We start from the raw sequence: 15,415 nt of genomic DNA on the forward strand, positions 1-15,415 counted from the left end.
TGTCATAGACTTTTGAGTTAATTGTTGGGACCACATCAATTGGACCATTTTTTTGTCCTTAAAATTGTTGTAAACTTCTGTATGCACTTTTCTTTTCTTATCTGTGATCAAGGTGAACCATGATCCTTCAGTAGTGCTAGGGCAAGATGTACACTAACACTAGCATGAATCTTGCTTTTTCCAATTTGAAATGTGAGCCAATTAGTAGTCAAGTCTGCTGTGAAGTTAACAGTTCCAGGATAACCTTTTTAATAATTTCAACTTTTATTTTTTTTTTTTTTTTTTTAATGTTTAGTAGTGAACAATGTTAATACATTTCTGGTAATGCATTTCTGGTTTAAATAAATTAAGGATGTTTTCTAGTTGTGCATGAATGCAGACAACTTTAGTAAGTTTTGACAAATGTTTAAATGTGTAATGTAAGCAAAAGGTAAACAAAAGTGAAGCCAGTGAGCTGAGTCTTTTGTCATTTGCTAAAAAAAAAAAAAATTCAAAATGAATAAATGCTGATGTTTGTGGTGCATTCTTTCATGAATGGCATTTGTAACCTTCCTGTGTCTGTGTGTGATTTGGGCAACTTGGGAAAACGGTGCTTTTTTTTTTTTTTTTTTTTTTCTCCTTACCATCTTTTTCTTCAGTCTTAAGGATGAGGGCCTTTTTTCTTTGCAGATGTTTTCTTCAGTGTGACTGAAAACATGGTTTTTAAATTTCATTTCTAAACCTGTATTCGAAGCACCTATTTTTAAGAAGCATTCAAAGGCTGACTCTCTAACTCCATCTTTTGCCCTAATATGTAATTATTTTAGGTCTAGCCCTAAAGCAACTCTATTTTAAAAAAGCTTTCTGAAGTTGTTCTGAGATTTGCTTCAAAACATAATCTGTAGTAAATATAAATATACATTTGATAAATTTATTTATTTAACATTTAATAATTACAAAAATGCTTTGAGAATTATGAGATTTTTTTTTGCTGTTTTGAAAACAAATAGTAATTGTTTTGAAGATTTGGACACAATTATTAGGATTATGATATCCCGCTCTTATTTTTAGTCCTCAACCAAAAATCAGAAGATGGATTAATACCCTTTGTTAAATTAATGGAGTGAAGTAAAGTGTTTATTTTTAGCTAAGACCAGATTTTCAAAGTTTAGTGAAACATGATTTGGTTTTGATGTGAGAAAGCATGCAGATAACTAATGGTGTATGATAACACCTGCCAGGTTCTGGATAGTTCCATGCAGAGATCATGGATGTGCAGTTTTCATCTGTGCACCAGCTTTGAACATCTGGCCTTCACAAAACTTCAGGGTGGCTTAGTGTTTTTTGTTTTTTTGTTTTTTTTTTTAAAAAAAAAAGGCAAAAAAAAAAAAAAAGCATGGTGTTTTCAAATGATCACATAATGCCTTCCTGCTGAACACCATCTGCTTTGTACTAACAAATGTGTTGATTATTAAATACATTGAAGAGATATGCTCTTGTTTTTCATGCAGGAGAAGCATTTCAGTTTAAGCCAAAACAAGCTAACAAACTGCTACAACAGAATTTGTATTTGCAGTAAAGTTAGTATATTGTACTTCTGTCCCTCTACCATTAATGCTAATTTGATAGAACTGAAAAAAATAACATGTAGAAGAAAAAATAAACATGTACTTTGGTTTTGGGACTAAGCAGTTATATACCTTTTCAAGTTCTTTGCAGAGTTCCTGTCACTTCAGTGTTGTGTTTTTGATGTAGAAGCACAAACTTAGTTTAGAACTAAACAGTGTTTTCTTGTTAATGCTGTTTTTTCCCTCCCCATGTATGTTACTTCTTGATCCAGATAACTAAACGTGAAATTTATTTCAAAATTTGGCTTTGTTGTGATGTCTTGAGTTATTAAAAATGTTAATTTATATTTATAGGATGCAGTGTGCTCCTTTAAATTATGTAAATTGTAAAAAATGCTTTAAAATTGATTAACCAAGTCAAATAAAATTAGGACAATCTGGAGTTGAGTTTGAATGCCTTCCTCTGGATACCCATAGGCTTTATATTAAAGTGCCAAACTTCGCCTTCTAGTTTTATTCCAAGTCATATTCTTTAGCATTTAAATTATCCTTCTCAGGTTAAGGACACAATTAGGGTGGCAAATCTGTACCCACATGTTTATCTTCTTACCTAGGAAAGTGTGGTCCTTCTCACAGTGTTATGCACAAACAGGTCACACCAGGATTCTACGGTGAAATTTTTTTAACACTAAATGTGCTCAAGATCCAGTTTTTTCGATAGTCTCTCTTCTGCCTTCAGATCCCCAGAGCTGGCCAAAATGCAGCATTACAATGACAGTGCTGCATTTCCTTGGTAGGAAAGCAAAACACAAGGAATGAGTCAGCAGAAGGCAGAATTTGGCAGTAGATTCCTGCAGGAGTGAGATACCCACACACCAGCATTTCCATAGATTGGTGGTTGAACTGGATATGTGGTCTTGGTCCAAATACATCATTGGACCAGCAATTCCAGTTCCAGGTTCAAAAAAACAATTCCAGCTCCAGGTTCCTGTCATCATTCACTTGACCTAAACCTAACAGTCTCCATCTCTTTCAGTGTGGATTTTGAAATAACATCACAGTCAACATTTTTTTTTTGATGCAACTTCTTTCATCCAGCTCCTTAAAACACAAAATAAATCCACACTCCATGTTATATTCAGAATTTTTTCTGATTAATTCAGTTATTTTCTCTTAAAACCTACTTGGTAGGTTGCTTTTAAAAAAATTTCATGTTGTTCCTTTCTAATACATAATTTGCATGGATGTACAAGACCTGTTTGTTGGAAGTGATAGGTCATCAAGGGCAGCACATTTCCTTAAACTTCAGTTTTGGCCAAAATAGTCCAAAATAATAACAGAAAACATTCTTGATAGCACATGCTAGGTACAAATATACAGTGGGATGAGGCAGCTTTCAAAACCAGGTTCTATTAGATTAAAAGTGCCATCTTTTCATACAGGAGGGATTAATTTTGTATGTTTAGGGACACCATCCCATTTAAATTAAGCTTCCTGGAAAAACAGCAGTTTGGAAAAACCAAGATGGAGTTTTTGAAGCTGCTAAGTCATTTACTCTTTCATGCTCTGCTTCAAAGTTCATTGGTGGATACAAGAACTTTGGAATGCTTTCTCCTGGTGCAGCCTCTTTCGGGTCCCTTGTGCATGGCAGTAATTCCAGTACAGCACACTAACCCCAGTTTCTCTGTAGATTGCATGGCACCTACCCCTTCCACTTGGCTTTACTGAAGGAGTTCGGAATTTTGTGTTAGAATGCTTCACATTGTAAAAGGGCTGCACTCCTGCAGTGCTCAGCTGTCACAATACCTTCTCTGGTGAGAATCAGAGGGGTTGATTTGTGGTGTAGGTGGCAAAGCTGCTCTGCAGAGAATGTGTACGTAGCATTTGTAAGGTGGATCCTGTATCAACTTGTGATTAATTGATGAGCTGAGTTAGAATGCTGAAAACAAGATTGTAAAAGATTTAAAAACCCATCATCTCTAAGCCCAGAGTGTTTGTATCTCTTCTCAGTGTTTGTGTTTGGTTATCCTGTTTCCTTGACTCCTTCAGTGTTTTGGCATTAGGTGTTACTGGAGGTGTGTCTTTTGTATTTAGCTGTGCTGTGTTTCAGACCATCTGTGGGATAGTCCAGTGATAAAGTTAGATTATTTTTTTTATTTTTGGAAATGTGAGTTCCTGAATATACTTCTGTTCTGAGAAGTGACCTTAATACCTCCTTTGCCTGAGTTTAATCTGTGATTGTAACAGGATAGTGCTTCTGAAGATGGTTGTGTTGCAGAATGAATGCTACAGCTGTTTGATGCTTGTGGTCAGAGAACCTTTGAAAAGGGTACAGTACTTAAAATACTTGTTAACCTTTTTGTGGAAGTGTTTCTTAGTATTTTTGGAAAATCTGTCTCTTTGGTTATGATTTTTGGATGTTCTGGTATTTAGGCTTATTTTTAAGTCTTGGTATTCTCATGGGCTAGTGGCAACATGGACATCAGTAATCTGCCAGTCAGCAGTAACCAAGAGTTGAAACTTTCCTTTTTCAACATAAGAAAGCTTGTTTGCACTATCTGCTCCCTCTGGACTTGTTTACTTTAGGATTGAATTGTGATCACAGACTTGTTTTGCCTAGTACTCAATGTAGACAGTTTGGGTTTTCTTGTTACTATTTGTCAAGTGGCTGTTGGTACAGAACCTCTTATCTCCCACCTGAATGCTGAAATGGTCCTACATTGCACTAGGGATGGAATGAAGAATGTTGATTTGTAAGTGTTACCAGCTGTACCTTTGAATTTATAATGCTAATGGGTTTCCTACTTGGTTTTGAAAAAAATACCTTGGCTATAGTTGGTTGTTGAGTGAAAGTGGACTGCTGAAAGGTTAGAGCTGAGCTCTGCTGTATAGGTCATACATTCACAAAATAATAAACTTCATGTTTGAGATGCTGCTGTCAGATTAAAAAAACCCAAAAGAATTAAAATTCTGTGATGATCAGAGCCATAACCCTGAACCTCTGCAAACTGTGCTGATTTAAACTCATGGAAACTTGTCTGCAAACTCTGTTTTGGCAGACTCAGTGCTGCATTAGGTGTTATCTCACTTACAACAGCTGGTATAAAGTTAATCAAAACCCCACATGAGTACTCTACGCTCTGTCATGCTGCTGTGGCCAAAAGATATGCAGGAGTTTGGAGGTGATAGTGCCCAGGCCTGAAAGCTGGGCTCTCCTGGTGTGAGGTGGTTGCACTGATGGCCTGACACCTTTTAAATAAGGGACGTGGAGGACTTTCAGATGTTGTCAGCTTCAAAACGTTGTGGTGGGAGTTAAAGTATGTTTAATTGAGAAGATTAGTAAAACATTTTACCAGAAGGACACTGTTAAATTGAATTCTCTTTCATTTCTCTGGCTTTTACAATAAAGTTAACTGCAGCTAGGTAGTTTTTGAACCTGACTTAAAACTGACAGTCAAGAAAATGTATTTCTAGAGGCTTCTGGTAATTACTCTTAAAATTTAGCTTTGGCCTATAGCTTATCCTTACCTCTGAATCCCAGATGAGGACTCTTCTCTCTCTTCAATGCAACCAACTTCAAGTGAATTTCATAAAAATTGGCAAAGCAAAAGGCTGTAGCTGCTAGTTTACCAGAAGTGAAAGTAAAGCTGAATCCGTTCATTCACCTGAATGTTAGGGAGAGATTGAATTGTAACACCTAGTTTGTAAAAGCTCATGTGAGGTTGCTGGTCTGTTACATGATAAAACAGATAACATGGTACACTGAGAACCCTTCAGTTCCTCCTTTTTTGACTGTTAAAAGTCAAATTTGAAATTTCCTGTGTTGTTTCTTACTTGTAAATTTATTTGAGTTACTAGAATGAGAGAGGAATACAGCCTGGGTGACTGGTCATAGGATTCATATTGTGGAACACACATTCTTGATGGCCAGAAAGGAGAATTACTCAGCTGTGTCTGTAACAGTTGCTTGAAGATGTTACTAAACCAGCTGAAAATGCAAACAAATAGCTCTGGAATCTTCTGTCTTGGTTCCAGTCACAAGCTCAATTGAATTGTGGTGCAGGAGGGGAGTTTACCTCCCAATAATAAAAAAGTCATCAGGCTTCAGAGGCTTAGAGACATCTGATAGAGAAGCTGGGCAGCCTCATCCATCTTTGGGTTTCCCTTCAGAAATGTGTGCCAAGTCTGTGTTAATATTTGTAACTGATAAATAGAGTAAGATTAACTTGCTTATTTATCACACATTTGCATAACTGTCACCATAGCCACCTCTGGCAAAGTTTTCTCCTAGACATGTAGTTGGAGGCTGCCTTTTACTCTTTACAGGAATATTTTTCATCCTGTTGTGATACTCGTCATGCTGAGCAACAGAAATATTGTGCTTCGCTTTTGTGGAAGAGCATTCTGCAGTATCAGTCTCTGTCATTCTCCTTCCAGGGGGAGCTAGACTGTGGATGTTCTAAAATTGTTTTGAACTTCTCTGTGAAGGTATTTTTGGAGGAAGATGGAGAAAACTCACATGGCCAAGGCTCGGCCTTTCCTGCAGAGTTTCTTAGCCAGAGGATTAGGCCTTCTGTCTCCAGAGAACTTGGCCAGGCTTTCTGTAATAACACTGCCTCTCATCAGAAGGCACTTTGGTGCTTTGAGTTGTTTGGACATCTCCTGTTAAGTAGTCTCTCGGACACCCCTGAGAATTACTTTGCTAATCTCCTTTCTTATTGCTGGGTGCCTATGGAAATACGGTCAGGTCCTTATCACCAAATGTACTGTACTTTGATAATGAAAGGGCATTATTCATCTGTTCTACACAAAGTGGGAGCTGGGTGTCCAGGAGAGCAGTAGGGAGCTAGAAATGCACTTAGAGCTATTTTGGGTGTATCAGGTACTGTGTGCAAGCAGGAGTAGTGTTCACAAACCTCCTGCCCTCGGTTTTTGACTGAGCTCCTGAGTAATTGCAAAGAAGTAGATTTTTCTCTTGGGGACATTCACCTTGAGAGTTAGGACAACCATCAAAATGTTTCTTTTATTAAACACCTCTAGTGCTACTTTTGTCTTTTCTGGAATTGGATGGTTTATCCCTGAGTAGAACAGCAATTCTTAAGGTCCCTGAAACCAGTAAGGGAGAAGCAGGAAAACAATGCAGCTTGTTTTGTGCTGTTGACATAAATTTCAAGGACTTTTCTCCTCATTTGGCTTTTGCCTTTCTCATCAGGAAAACACGATCACGAGTTACCACAGTGAATGCAGAAGTGGTGGGTGTTGGTCTGTGTCTCCTCCTCCAGTGAACCCTGCCTGTTCTCTGCTGCCCAGGCTCAGGGCTGCTCTGGAGGCTGTTCCCCTGCCAGCACAAGCAAGGGAGGTGCTTCTGCAGCCTGAGGATGTTGTGCCAAATTCCACTTTGATTCTAAAAAAATGTGTACACCAGTTAGAAAAAACTGTGCATATCAAAGGTTGCCTTGTTTGGAAGAAGAGTATAAATATTTGTATCAGGCTAGACAAATTCAAATGAGAAGATAAACATACATTTTTAACACATGGATGATTAAACGTTGGAAGAAGTTGCCAAGAGCAGTAGTTTCTCTGGCTTTCAGTGTCTTAAAGACCAGCTTTCTGAAAAATATCTCCTAGTGAGAAGGGAGTGCTTGGGCTTTACAGAGAAGTAGTGGGAGCTCTGGGAGCCTGGGGTGCAGGGCGAGATGTACCATAGAGCACAGTGTTCCTCCCAGCCCTCTTCCATGATCTGTATCTTGGCTTCTTCCCTCCTGATGTGTTGACATTAATGCACAGGTCATGTTCCCTTACTGTGGTTTTGAGACTGGGGGATGCTTTTGTGATGTGGGGGCCACTTTGCCTCTCGGGAGGTGCTGAGGAAGCAGGGGAGCTGGGAAGAGAGGAGTCAACACCACCTGCATCTGGGGCAGCCTGATGACTATTGCCCTAAAGCATCCCATCTGGGATGTGTAGGTGCCAAGAATGGACTTCACGTGGGAGAAGACATTCTGGATCTGTTCAGGTAAGTTGCTTTATTGTAATGAATTAATTGGATGCCAAGTGAGGAGGAGGAGGAGGATGATCCAGGGCAAGGTCCATGATGACTGTGTCAGGGAATTTGCAATACAGTGAGCCCCTGTGTATGTCCTGTCTTCTCACCAACTGCTGACTGCACACCTTGAGGCAGCCTAATTCCAACTCCTGATCTGAAGATTAGGAGGTCTCTTGTTAATCAGTGTAATGATACAGCAAAGATCCACATTTCAGAGTAACCTTTTCTTTTACTTGAATGTTGGCAATGTTTTGATGATCTGAAGTTTTTTATTTTTAGTGTGCATTAAATCTCATGGCTAGCAGTATGTGTGTTTTGAATTTTAAGTGACTAGGATGAAAAGAGCTGGCTTTTTGTTAATGGAGTCACCTTTGGTAGTGTGCTAAATGCCTAAGACTGCTTTATGTCAGATAAATAGTTCTACAGAATAGCCAGGGAAGTATCCTGCAGGGCTTATATATGTGAAAAACCTCTCTGTGGATGCTTTTTGGGTTTTGTATATACCCAGAGCTGTGTTTGTTAAGAGAAACTCAAGGAAAGGCAACTTACTAGAATTATAACTTGGCAGCATTTAGATCATATAAGCAACAAATATATTTTCTAACAAAACTAAAATGTGAGCTATTGTGTGGTAAAATCCTGGTATCTCTTAAGGTTCTTCCAGGTTTTCTGGGACAGGTATCCTGGTTGAAGAGTGCTGAACTCCGGATTAGTTTTCAATGGTCAAATGAACCATATTTTGAGATCTGAGTATTCAGCCCTGAAAATAGCCTTTGTGCAATCTCCTTTCTGAGCAAGGAATAAAAACTAAAGCTTTTTCCAGTCACCAGCAAGGACAGAACCAGCTATAGTGACACAAGGAATCTTGTTAATGGAAAAGCAAACAAGTGTACGTGCTGTACTGCTCTGCCCTTCCCTGGCCTAAAAGGAGGCTCGGACAGAAATATTTCTGTAGTTTGCAAAGTGTGTAGCCAGTGTGCACCTTGAATGTTCATTAGCAGTAAACATCTTCAAAACTAATTGTTTTTAAATGTACCAGAACTGGAAGTTGTCAAAGCAAAACAATTCTATCAATTTTATCCATATTTTCCAAGGACCTTCAAAGATTTGAGTTGCATTGTGTGTGTAACCTATTTCAGAGGTGGAAAATGTAGTTCTGATTGCTGTACAATTCAAGTCCTCTGTTACATCACTGACAGAGTCACTGCCAGGTGTTCATAGACATTCATAAATGCCGTTTTCTTTTGAGAAGCAACTAAAAAATGACAACTAGATGATTGGTTTTACCACTGTTAAGTAAAAAGAAAATGGTGTGTGCTTTACTATGTATTTTCATATTTTAGAGATGTTACATATCAATGTCAGCTACTACTATATAGTATCTAAATTGCAGGATCTATTGCGGGGGGGGGGGGGGGCTGTATAAATAATTTCGAAAATACTATCAAAACATGGCTGTTACCCTACTTTTGATCTATATTGAAAGGATTAGCCTGAAAGAATTGGAAGAAAGTCATACTGGTTAAAGGTTAAAAGAAAGTAGAATAATTTGTCCTGAAGCTTTCTCATAGCAGTTTTGTAGCCGTTAATAATTTATTTATTAATAGCTATAACTATCTTGAAAATGTCATAGAACAGAAAGTGACTTTTAAGTGGCTTCTAATGCAGTGACTAATTGAGAAGATGCTTCTTGTAATCACTGCTAAAAACAAGAAGCTCAGCTTAGGGAAATAAAACATTTTTCTGAGAAGACACAGGTGTTTAAACTTCCCTGCTCTTCTTGATGAACCAAATTGAGAACATAAGATTAATTGATTACTCTTACGTGGTTTCCACTCTTCCCTCTCCTCTAGCACTTGCTCTGAGATCACATGTGCTTTCGCCCTCAAAGTGTTTATAGAAGATGGTGACTACATCCCTGGTAACCCTTTTTGTGGAATAAATCACAAAGCCAAGTGCATGCTCATGCTGCTCTGTTGCAGGGGAGGTGCTTGTTGCCCTGCACAGAATAGTTTCCAGTAGTGGAAAGTTCTTTTATGAGAGCTGTTTGTGGGGGGGAATTTTGCTTTGTGCCTCCCAGCTCCCTCTGAAACCAAAAGCTCGCCCTTAGTTCACACTGGCCTCTAGACTGAGCTCAGTGTTGTTTTCTGGGTGTGGTGGTAAAATTACCCAAATTGTCAGTGTCTCTGGTGTTGAGTTCGAGCCTGTAAGTGGCACAGAGCCAAGCTGGCAACTTGCAGTGCAGCTTTCATGTAGGTTAGATGATAGATTGTTAACAGAGGTCAAAGCCTCTTGGGTTTTCTATTTTCGTGACAATTTTGGCTAACCTTTCCTTAAAATACAGGTCCTCCAGATTTTCAGTTGAAACTGGGGTAGAAGTGGACACTCAGGTCCTAGCTGAACTATTTATTGCTGTTAAAACAGCGTGGTTTTATTTATCAATTTATCTTCCCTATTGAATTCAGTGCTTTGAGGGCTTTTGCAAGCAGATTCCATCTCCTGGAAGGGAATATTGCTGCCCTTTTGGCTCCAATTCTGTTTCCAGTCCACTATTCAGTCTTGACTAAGCAAGTTTCTCCTTAGAAAAACAGTTCATGATTCTTTTATTTTATATTTTTAAATATTACTGTAAAAGGAGATTGTTTCTGTAGAGATACGAGGTTGTTTCCAATACCAGCAGTTTAAACAAGGTCAGAATTTTAATTGGAAAATGATGAAATGTTTTCTAACGTGCAAAGTCTGGGACTATTTCTGTCAGTCATTGACTTGCATGATAAACAAGTGTTAGGTGAACATCAGCCTTACCTGTTGTGCATCTGTTCCAAGTTTCCTTTCTCTGTCACAGTGCTGACCTCAGGACATTTCCAACCCTGCAAAAGGAGCCACACTGGTTCACAAGGCTGAAGAGAAATTCTTTCATGTAAATGAAGTTTGACACCTTCATACTTTGTAAAACTCCTGCCAAATGTTTTTGAGAAGATTCTGAGTTTGCTGGTTTTCAAGGAGGAGGTGGAGTAGCTCTGCCGGATGCTGCACTTTGGGCTTCCAATACAAAATTGTACTTACACAGCTCAAACCACAGCAGTTTTGATACTTGTTTTTATAGTTTTTCAAATATTTCTACCATGATATAGTGAGCCCATGGACAAATAGTCACTTAAACATTCTATCATAAAGCTTTCACTGCCATTAAGGAATTACAGGAGATGAGGGTACATCTTTATCCTGGGTGATTTTGAGCAGAAGCTGGTTATGGCAACTTCAGGTGTCAAGTTGTTGTTCAGCTGTCCAGTTTTGGTGGGTGCAGCTCTCCCCAGGTCACATCCACCTCTCCAACAAGAGCCAGTGGGAACTCCAGTGTGTGTTCTGCCCTTCTGGAATGTGGAGTGCTCCAGCTTCACTGCCTTTATGGTAGTCCTTAAGTACCCCCTTTTTTGCTTATTGTGGTTGGAAATGGTTGTTACTGTCCTTGGTGCTTCATCCCGTGGATCTCAAAGGTGTGTGAGAGGAGGAAAAGGTGGGATGGTGCCACTGCAGCAACACAGGATGGGAGCAGCCCTCGCTCCAGGCATGGACAACCCTGGGGTGGCCTTTCTGAGAGATACACTGCCTTCCTGAGTGCCCCAGAAGTTACTAATGTCTCCCTTCAAACTCCTCTTTCCAAAACTCACAAAGCTCTCTTGGTAAAATCTTGCCTGCTCCCAGTGGATCTCTGCAGAAGGAGCGTATAAACTGACGATACTGCTTCCAGGCACAAAAGAGAATTGTAAGTATTGTTAGTGTTGGGTGGTAGTCATGCTCCTGATTTGGTGTTTGGGGTTTTTTCAATTGAGAAAATCTTTGTTTCTGTGCTCTCTATTGGCTGTTCGGGTCAGAAGTTCAGTTTGAGAAGCATACGTGGAACAATTAATTTTTGTCTGTTTAAGTACATGCATGTACATGTGTGTATACACTTGCATTTATAAGCATTGTTATTGATAGGATTTGAAAAGTTAGTTGTATTTCTAAACTGTGGTGGGTTTTAAGGCATAGATCTTGACTGTGGGTGGGAAAGGAAGAATGTTTGAAAACTTAGAGAGTTTTGTGATGGATTGGAGACGCCAAACACCAAAAGGTGGTGCAGCTTGGGAGTCATGTCTCCTCTAAGGCAAATTTACAGGTTTCATAATTAAATATAGTATTTAGTCAAAATTACCATGAAATGTCAACTTGAAACACTGTGTTTTTAAATTCAGACTTGTCATTTTTGGGTCAGAAATTGAACAGCAGCTAACAACTTAGTGTTGCTGTTGTTGGGAAGATGTCAGAAATGGGACTGCGTTTTGTAGTGAAGGTTCATGAAACACTTTGAAACCTACTGAGCTGTCAGAAGGGATGTCCTGTTACTGTGAGCATGTGATGTTTTCAGGGTCATTTAAAAGATTATGGTCTCTGGAGCTCTGTAAATCAGGGATGTGTGCTCACACTGGAAGATGGGATTTGCTTGCTGTAGTCCTAGTATTACAGGAATAGATGGATGAAGAATAAATTGCATGTTGCGGGGGAATAATTGGAGACGGCAGGTATTTCTTCTTTTTTTTTGTAATTAATACATGGAACCCTTAGTGTCAGAGCCATAGTGGCATATTTAAGCCTCAGGGTAGAGAGGAGAATATTTTTCAAATGATTAACCTGAAAAGATGAGACCTTGCAAACTGAGCGTGGACAGTACAATATGAAATGTGGAGCTTGCACTTACTGTCCCATGTCTGTGATATTTCAAGAGCACTAATAGCCATTTGATGAAAGTATAAACTCTGTGATTTTGTGCTTTTGCCAAATTACTATGGAAGTGTTGACAAAACAGCTGGGGAAGTCATTCATCACATTTTTCTGAAGTCACACATGAGATTCTTTTCTTTTTAAATTTAACTGCATGACTTTTTCTTGATGTATCTTCTTTTCTTTTAGGGTAATCTGGGTTTGCTGTGCATTAAGGCTTTGAAGACTGGTTTAAAGCTGATAATCAATGGAAAAATATGTCACACAGCTGTACAATTTGCAAATTAGGGTTTACTCAGAACTGTTCTGGAGATGATCCTTTAGTGGGGGCTACTAATGGGAACAGAAGATGACATCTTGATACTTTGACTCATTTCAGAGTTATAACGATCTGTTGCAAAAGTATAAGAGCACTTTCCCTCTGCTTGTGCTGTTCGAAGAGCTTTTTAATTAGAAACCAATTTTCCTTGACCTGGTGGTGGTAACTCCTAGAAGGGCTGAAGACAAGAAGCAAAGTTTTGTCTTTGGAGGCAGTGAAGGAGCTGTTTCATCCAGAACTGAGAGGTTCTGGAGAACAAATGTGGGAGGTGTTAAGGTCCATGGGGCTCTGCTTGGGCTTGGGGAGGCACCTTGTGTCTGGGTACACTGTGGAGGACCTGGCAGGGCTGCAAGTAGTTGCACTGTGGAATTTTTTTTCTTTGTTTTCCTCTAGTAGTGAGTATTAAGTTTTGTTATAAGGACTGGTTCCTTTTTTTAAATTTTTTTTTTTTTTATTTCTCAGTAGGATTTTGGTTTGCCCTTCAAATACAATTTCAAAGTGAAACTTGGGCTGTGAGGCTTCCTTGTGGTAGAGATGAAACCCACAGGGATTTCTGTCTGAGGTTGAAATATAGCTAAGATGGAAAACCCCTCTTTGTTTCAGGACAATTTGAGTTGGAAGGGACCCTAAAGATCAGCCAGTTCTGACCCCCTACCATGGGCAGGAACATCTTCCACTATCTCAGGTTGCTCAGAGCCCTGTCCAACCTTGAACACTTCAGGGACAGGACAGCCACAGCTTCTCTGGGCAGACAGTGCTAGGGCCTCACCACCCCCACAGTAAAGATTTCTAAATATCTAATCTAAAACTGCTCCCTTTCAATGGTTTAAAGCCATACCCATTGGTCCTGTCACTATCTGCTCTTGTAAGCATCAAACCAAATCAAATAATTTGATGTCAGTGATACAATTCCTGGAGGAAGAGGAGCCATGTAAGAAGCAGGGACAGTGCAGTGTTCTGAGCTCCATCTCAGCTACTTGTGTGAGGTGTGTTGGAGAGAGAAGCCCCAGGAGTAGGAGCCCCTGGTACAGGTTGTGAAAGGGGTCTGGTCACTTCATTGCAGTGCTGTTCAATGAGACTTGCAGGAAACTGGGGTAGACCTCTGACATGACCCTATAAAGTGTAGAAAATACTATCTTTTAAGTAATCTTGATTTCTTTTTAAAAATCAGGTCCATTAGGTCAAGCTCCAAGCTTGAAATCTTGCTAATTTGTATTTATATACATCAAGCTGTGAAGCTCATCCCTCATTCTTTGCTTCCTTTCAAAATTCATGCAGAAATGAATAAAAAGCCCCTGCTTGATAAAGTCTTTTAAAATTAATAAAATTCCCTTTGAGCTGCAGCATGCAAATTGGGTCATCTCTCTGCTTGCTTGAAACATGAGGATTCAGGTTACCTCCTGCCATTTGTATTTCCAACATCCCAGATCTTTAAGATGAGAGCAACTGGCTTTATCCAAATGGATGCCCTGGTGTGCTTTAACAGAAGGAAAATAGCTGCAGAAACCTGGATGTGCTGAGCCTGTGCCTTCTGTCTTGCTTCAGAAACAATGTAGGACCGATTCATTGGGCTTTAAAAGGTTCTGATGAAGTTTTTGCAGGGATGAGGTAACTCCAGGCTCTCCCAGCAGCTCCTTCTCTTTAAGTCAGGCTCCAGAGCTCGATCTGGTCCAACAGGAGTGGCTGTAGCCATTGATCCCTGATAGCCACCATGGGGAACAGTGTGATCACATTTCCTTTCAAAACAGCCATGTTGTGGTTCATGTGTGCTGGAAAATCACTTTATTTTACCAGTTTGTTGCAGATTGGGGAATCTTTGTGGTAAAATGTTGCCTTGAGTAGCTTGTGATGTGCTGGGAATGCAGGATTCTTGTTGGTACACGCTGAGCTGAATGCAGGATATAATGGGGTTCTTGGGTGTGGATGGGGGTGGAAGGTAAAATCCACCTAAAAAGAAAAAAAGGAAAATCAGAAGTTTGAACTTTCTAAGGGAGCTACTGGAGGGCAGGGAGGGTGAGCAAACCCAGCGTGGGGCCTTCCCTGCTCTGGTCTGTGCCGCAGGGGTACAGCTGGGCAGGAACAGTGTGAGCTGGCACTGGAGCAGATGAAAACGAAGGCAAAAATAAAAGGAACAAGTCCATTGCCAACTTTTAAAGCCAGAAGGGCAGAGGGTTGCTCTGTGCACTGAGCAGAAAGCATTGAGCCCTGCCCTTTCCTGGACACTGGACTGCTGCAGCCAGGCCTCTCCTGTGACAGAAATAGCACTCCATCAGTCTGCCCCTTTTCCCAGATCCCACACCCTTGTTTTTTCCATCACTTCCCAGGACTTTGCCACCTCCCCTGCCGTCTTCTGCCACTTCTGGATTTTTCTTCCCCCCTTGCAGGAAATGCCTGGCTTTCATGGCAGGCGAGATAGCTGGTCCTGGCCTGGGAAAGGCCAGCCCAAATCCCCTAATTATAAACTTATTATGTGTTTTTGGGTTGAAGCAGGGAGACATTACCCATTATTCAAGTTCAGTGCCATCGGTGCTGAGAGCTGAGCTGTTAGAGCCAGTGCAGGGTGTGAGATAGGGAGAGTAGGGGGTGGGACACTGGGAGCAGAGCAGGGCATGGATTGGGAGCTGCTGGCACCTTCATTTTCTACCCAGCTGAGCACTCTAGGGACCACTTTGGATAAATATTTCCTTGAATTTTGCAGGACAAGAGTCTCAGACAAACACCCTGAACCACCTTGTGTTCTCTGTA

General features: G+C 40.1%; 1 protein-coding gene and 2 long non-coding RNA genes across 17 annotated transcripts in view; 2 read left to right on the top strand and 1 right to left on the bottom strand.

Moving 5' to 3' along the window:
- Window positions 1–15,415, top strand: part of DNAJB6 (DnaJ heat shock protein family (Hsp40) member B6) — an 89,083-nt gene that overhangs the window by 27,946 nt on the left and 45,722 nt on the right. The window lies entirely within an intron of this gene.
- The window catches only part of LOC107199415, a 39,212-nt gene that overhangs the window by 21,568 nt on the left and 2,229 nt on the right, over window positions 1–15,415 (bottom strand). For 2 of the 6 annotated variants that reach the window (XR_004500409.1, XR_004500408.1), the window contains exons 2-5: window positions 14,068–14,617; window positions 10,396–10,460; window positions 5,076–5,212; window positions 2,158–2,336 (exon numbers count right to left, since the gene is read on the bottom strand). This is a non-coding gene — a long non-coding RNA (uncharacterized LOC107199415). Of the gene's footprint in view, window positions 1–267; window positions 2,337–2,932; window positions 3,487–5,075; window positions 5,213–10,395; window positions 10,461–14,067; window positions 14,618–15,415 lie in introns of those variants that run through there. The other 4 variants (XR_004500419.1, XR_004500407.1, XR_001519214.2 and 1 more) reach the window with 4 other exon arrangements.
- On the top strand, window positions 5,206–7,115 carry LOC117245593. Its single transcript, XR_004500421.1, has 2 exons — window positions 5,206–6,035; window positions 6,760–7,115. It is a non-coding gene; the product is annotated as an uncharacterized LOC117245593 (long non-coding RNA).

The sequence above is a fragment of the Parus major genome, chromosome 2 (assembly GCF_001522545.3).
Source record: "Parus major isolate Abel chromosome 2, Parus_major1.1, whole genome shotgun sequence".
Classification (NCBI taxonomy): Eukaryota; Metazoa; Chordata; class Aves; order Passeriformes; family Paridae; genus Parus; species Parus major.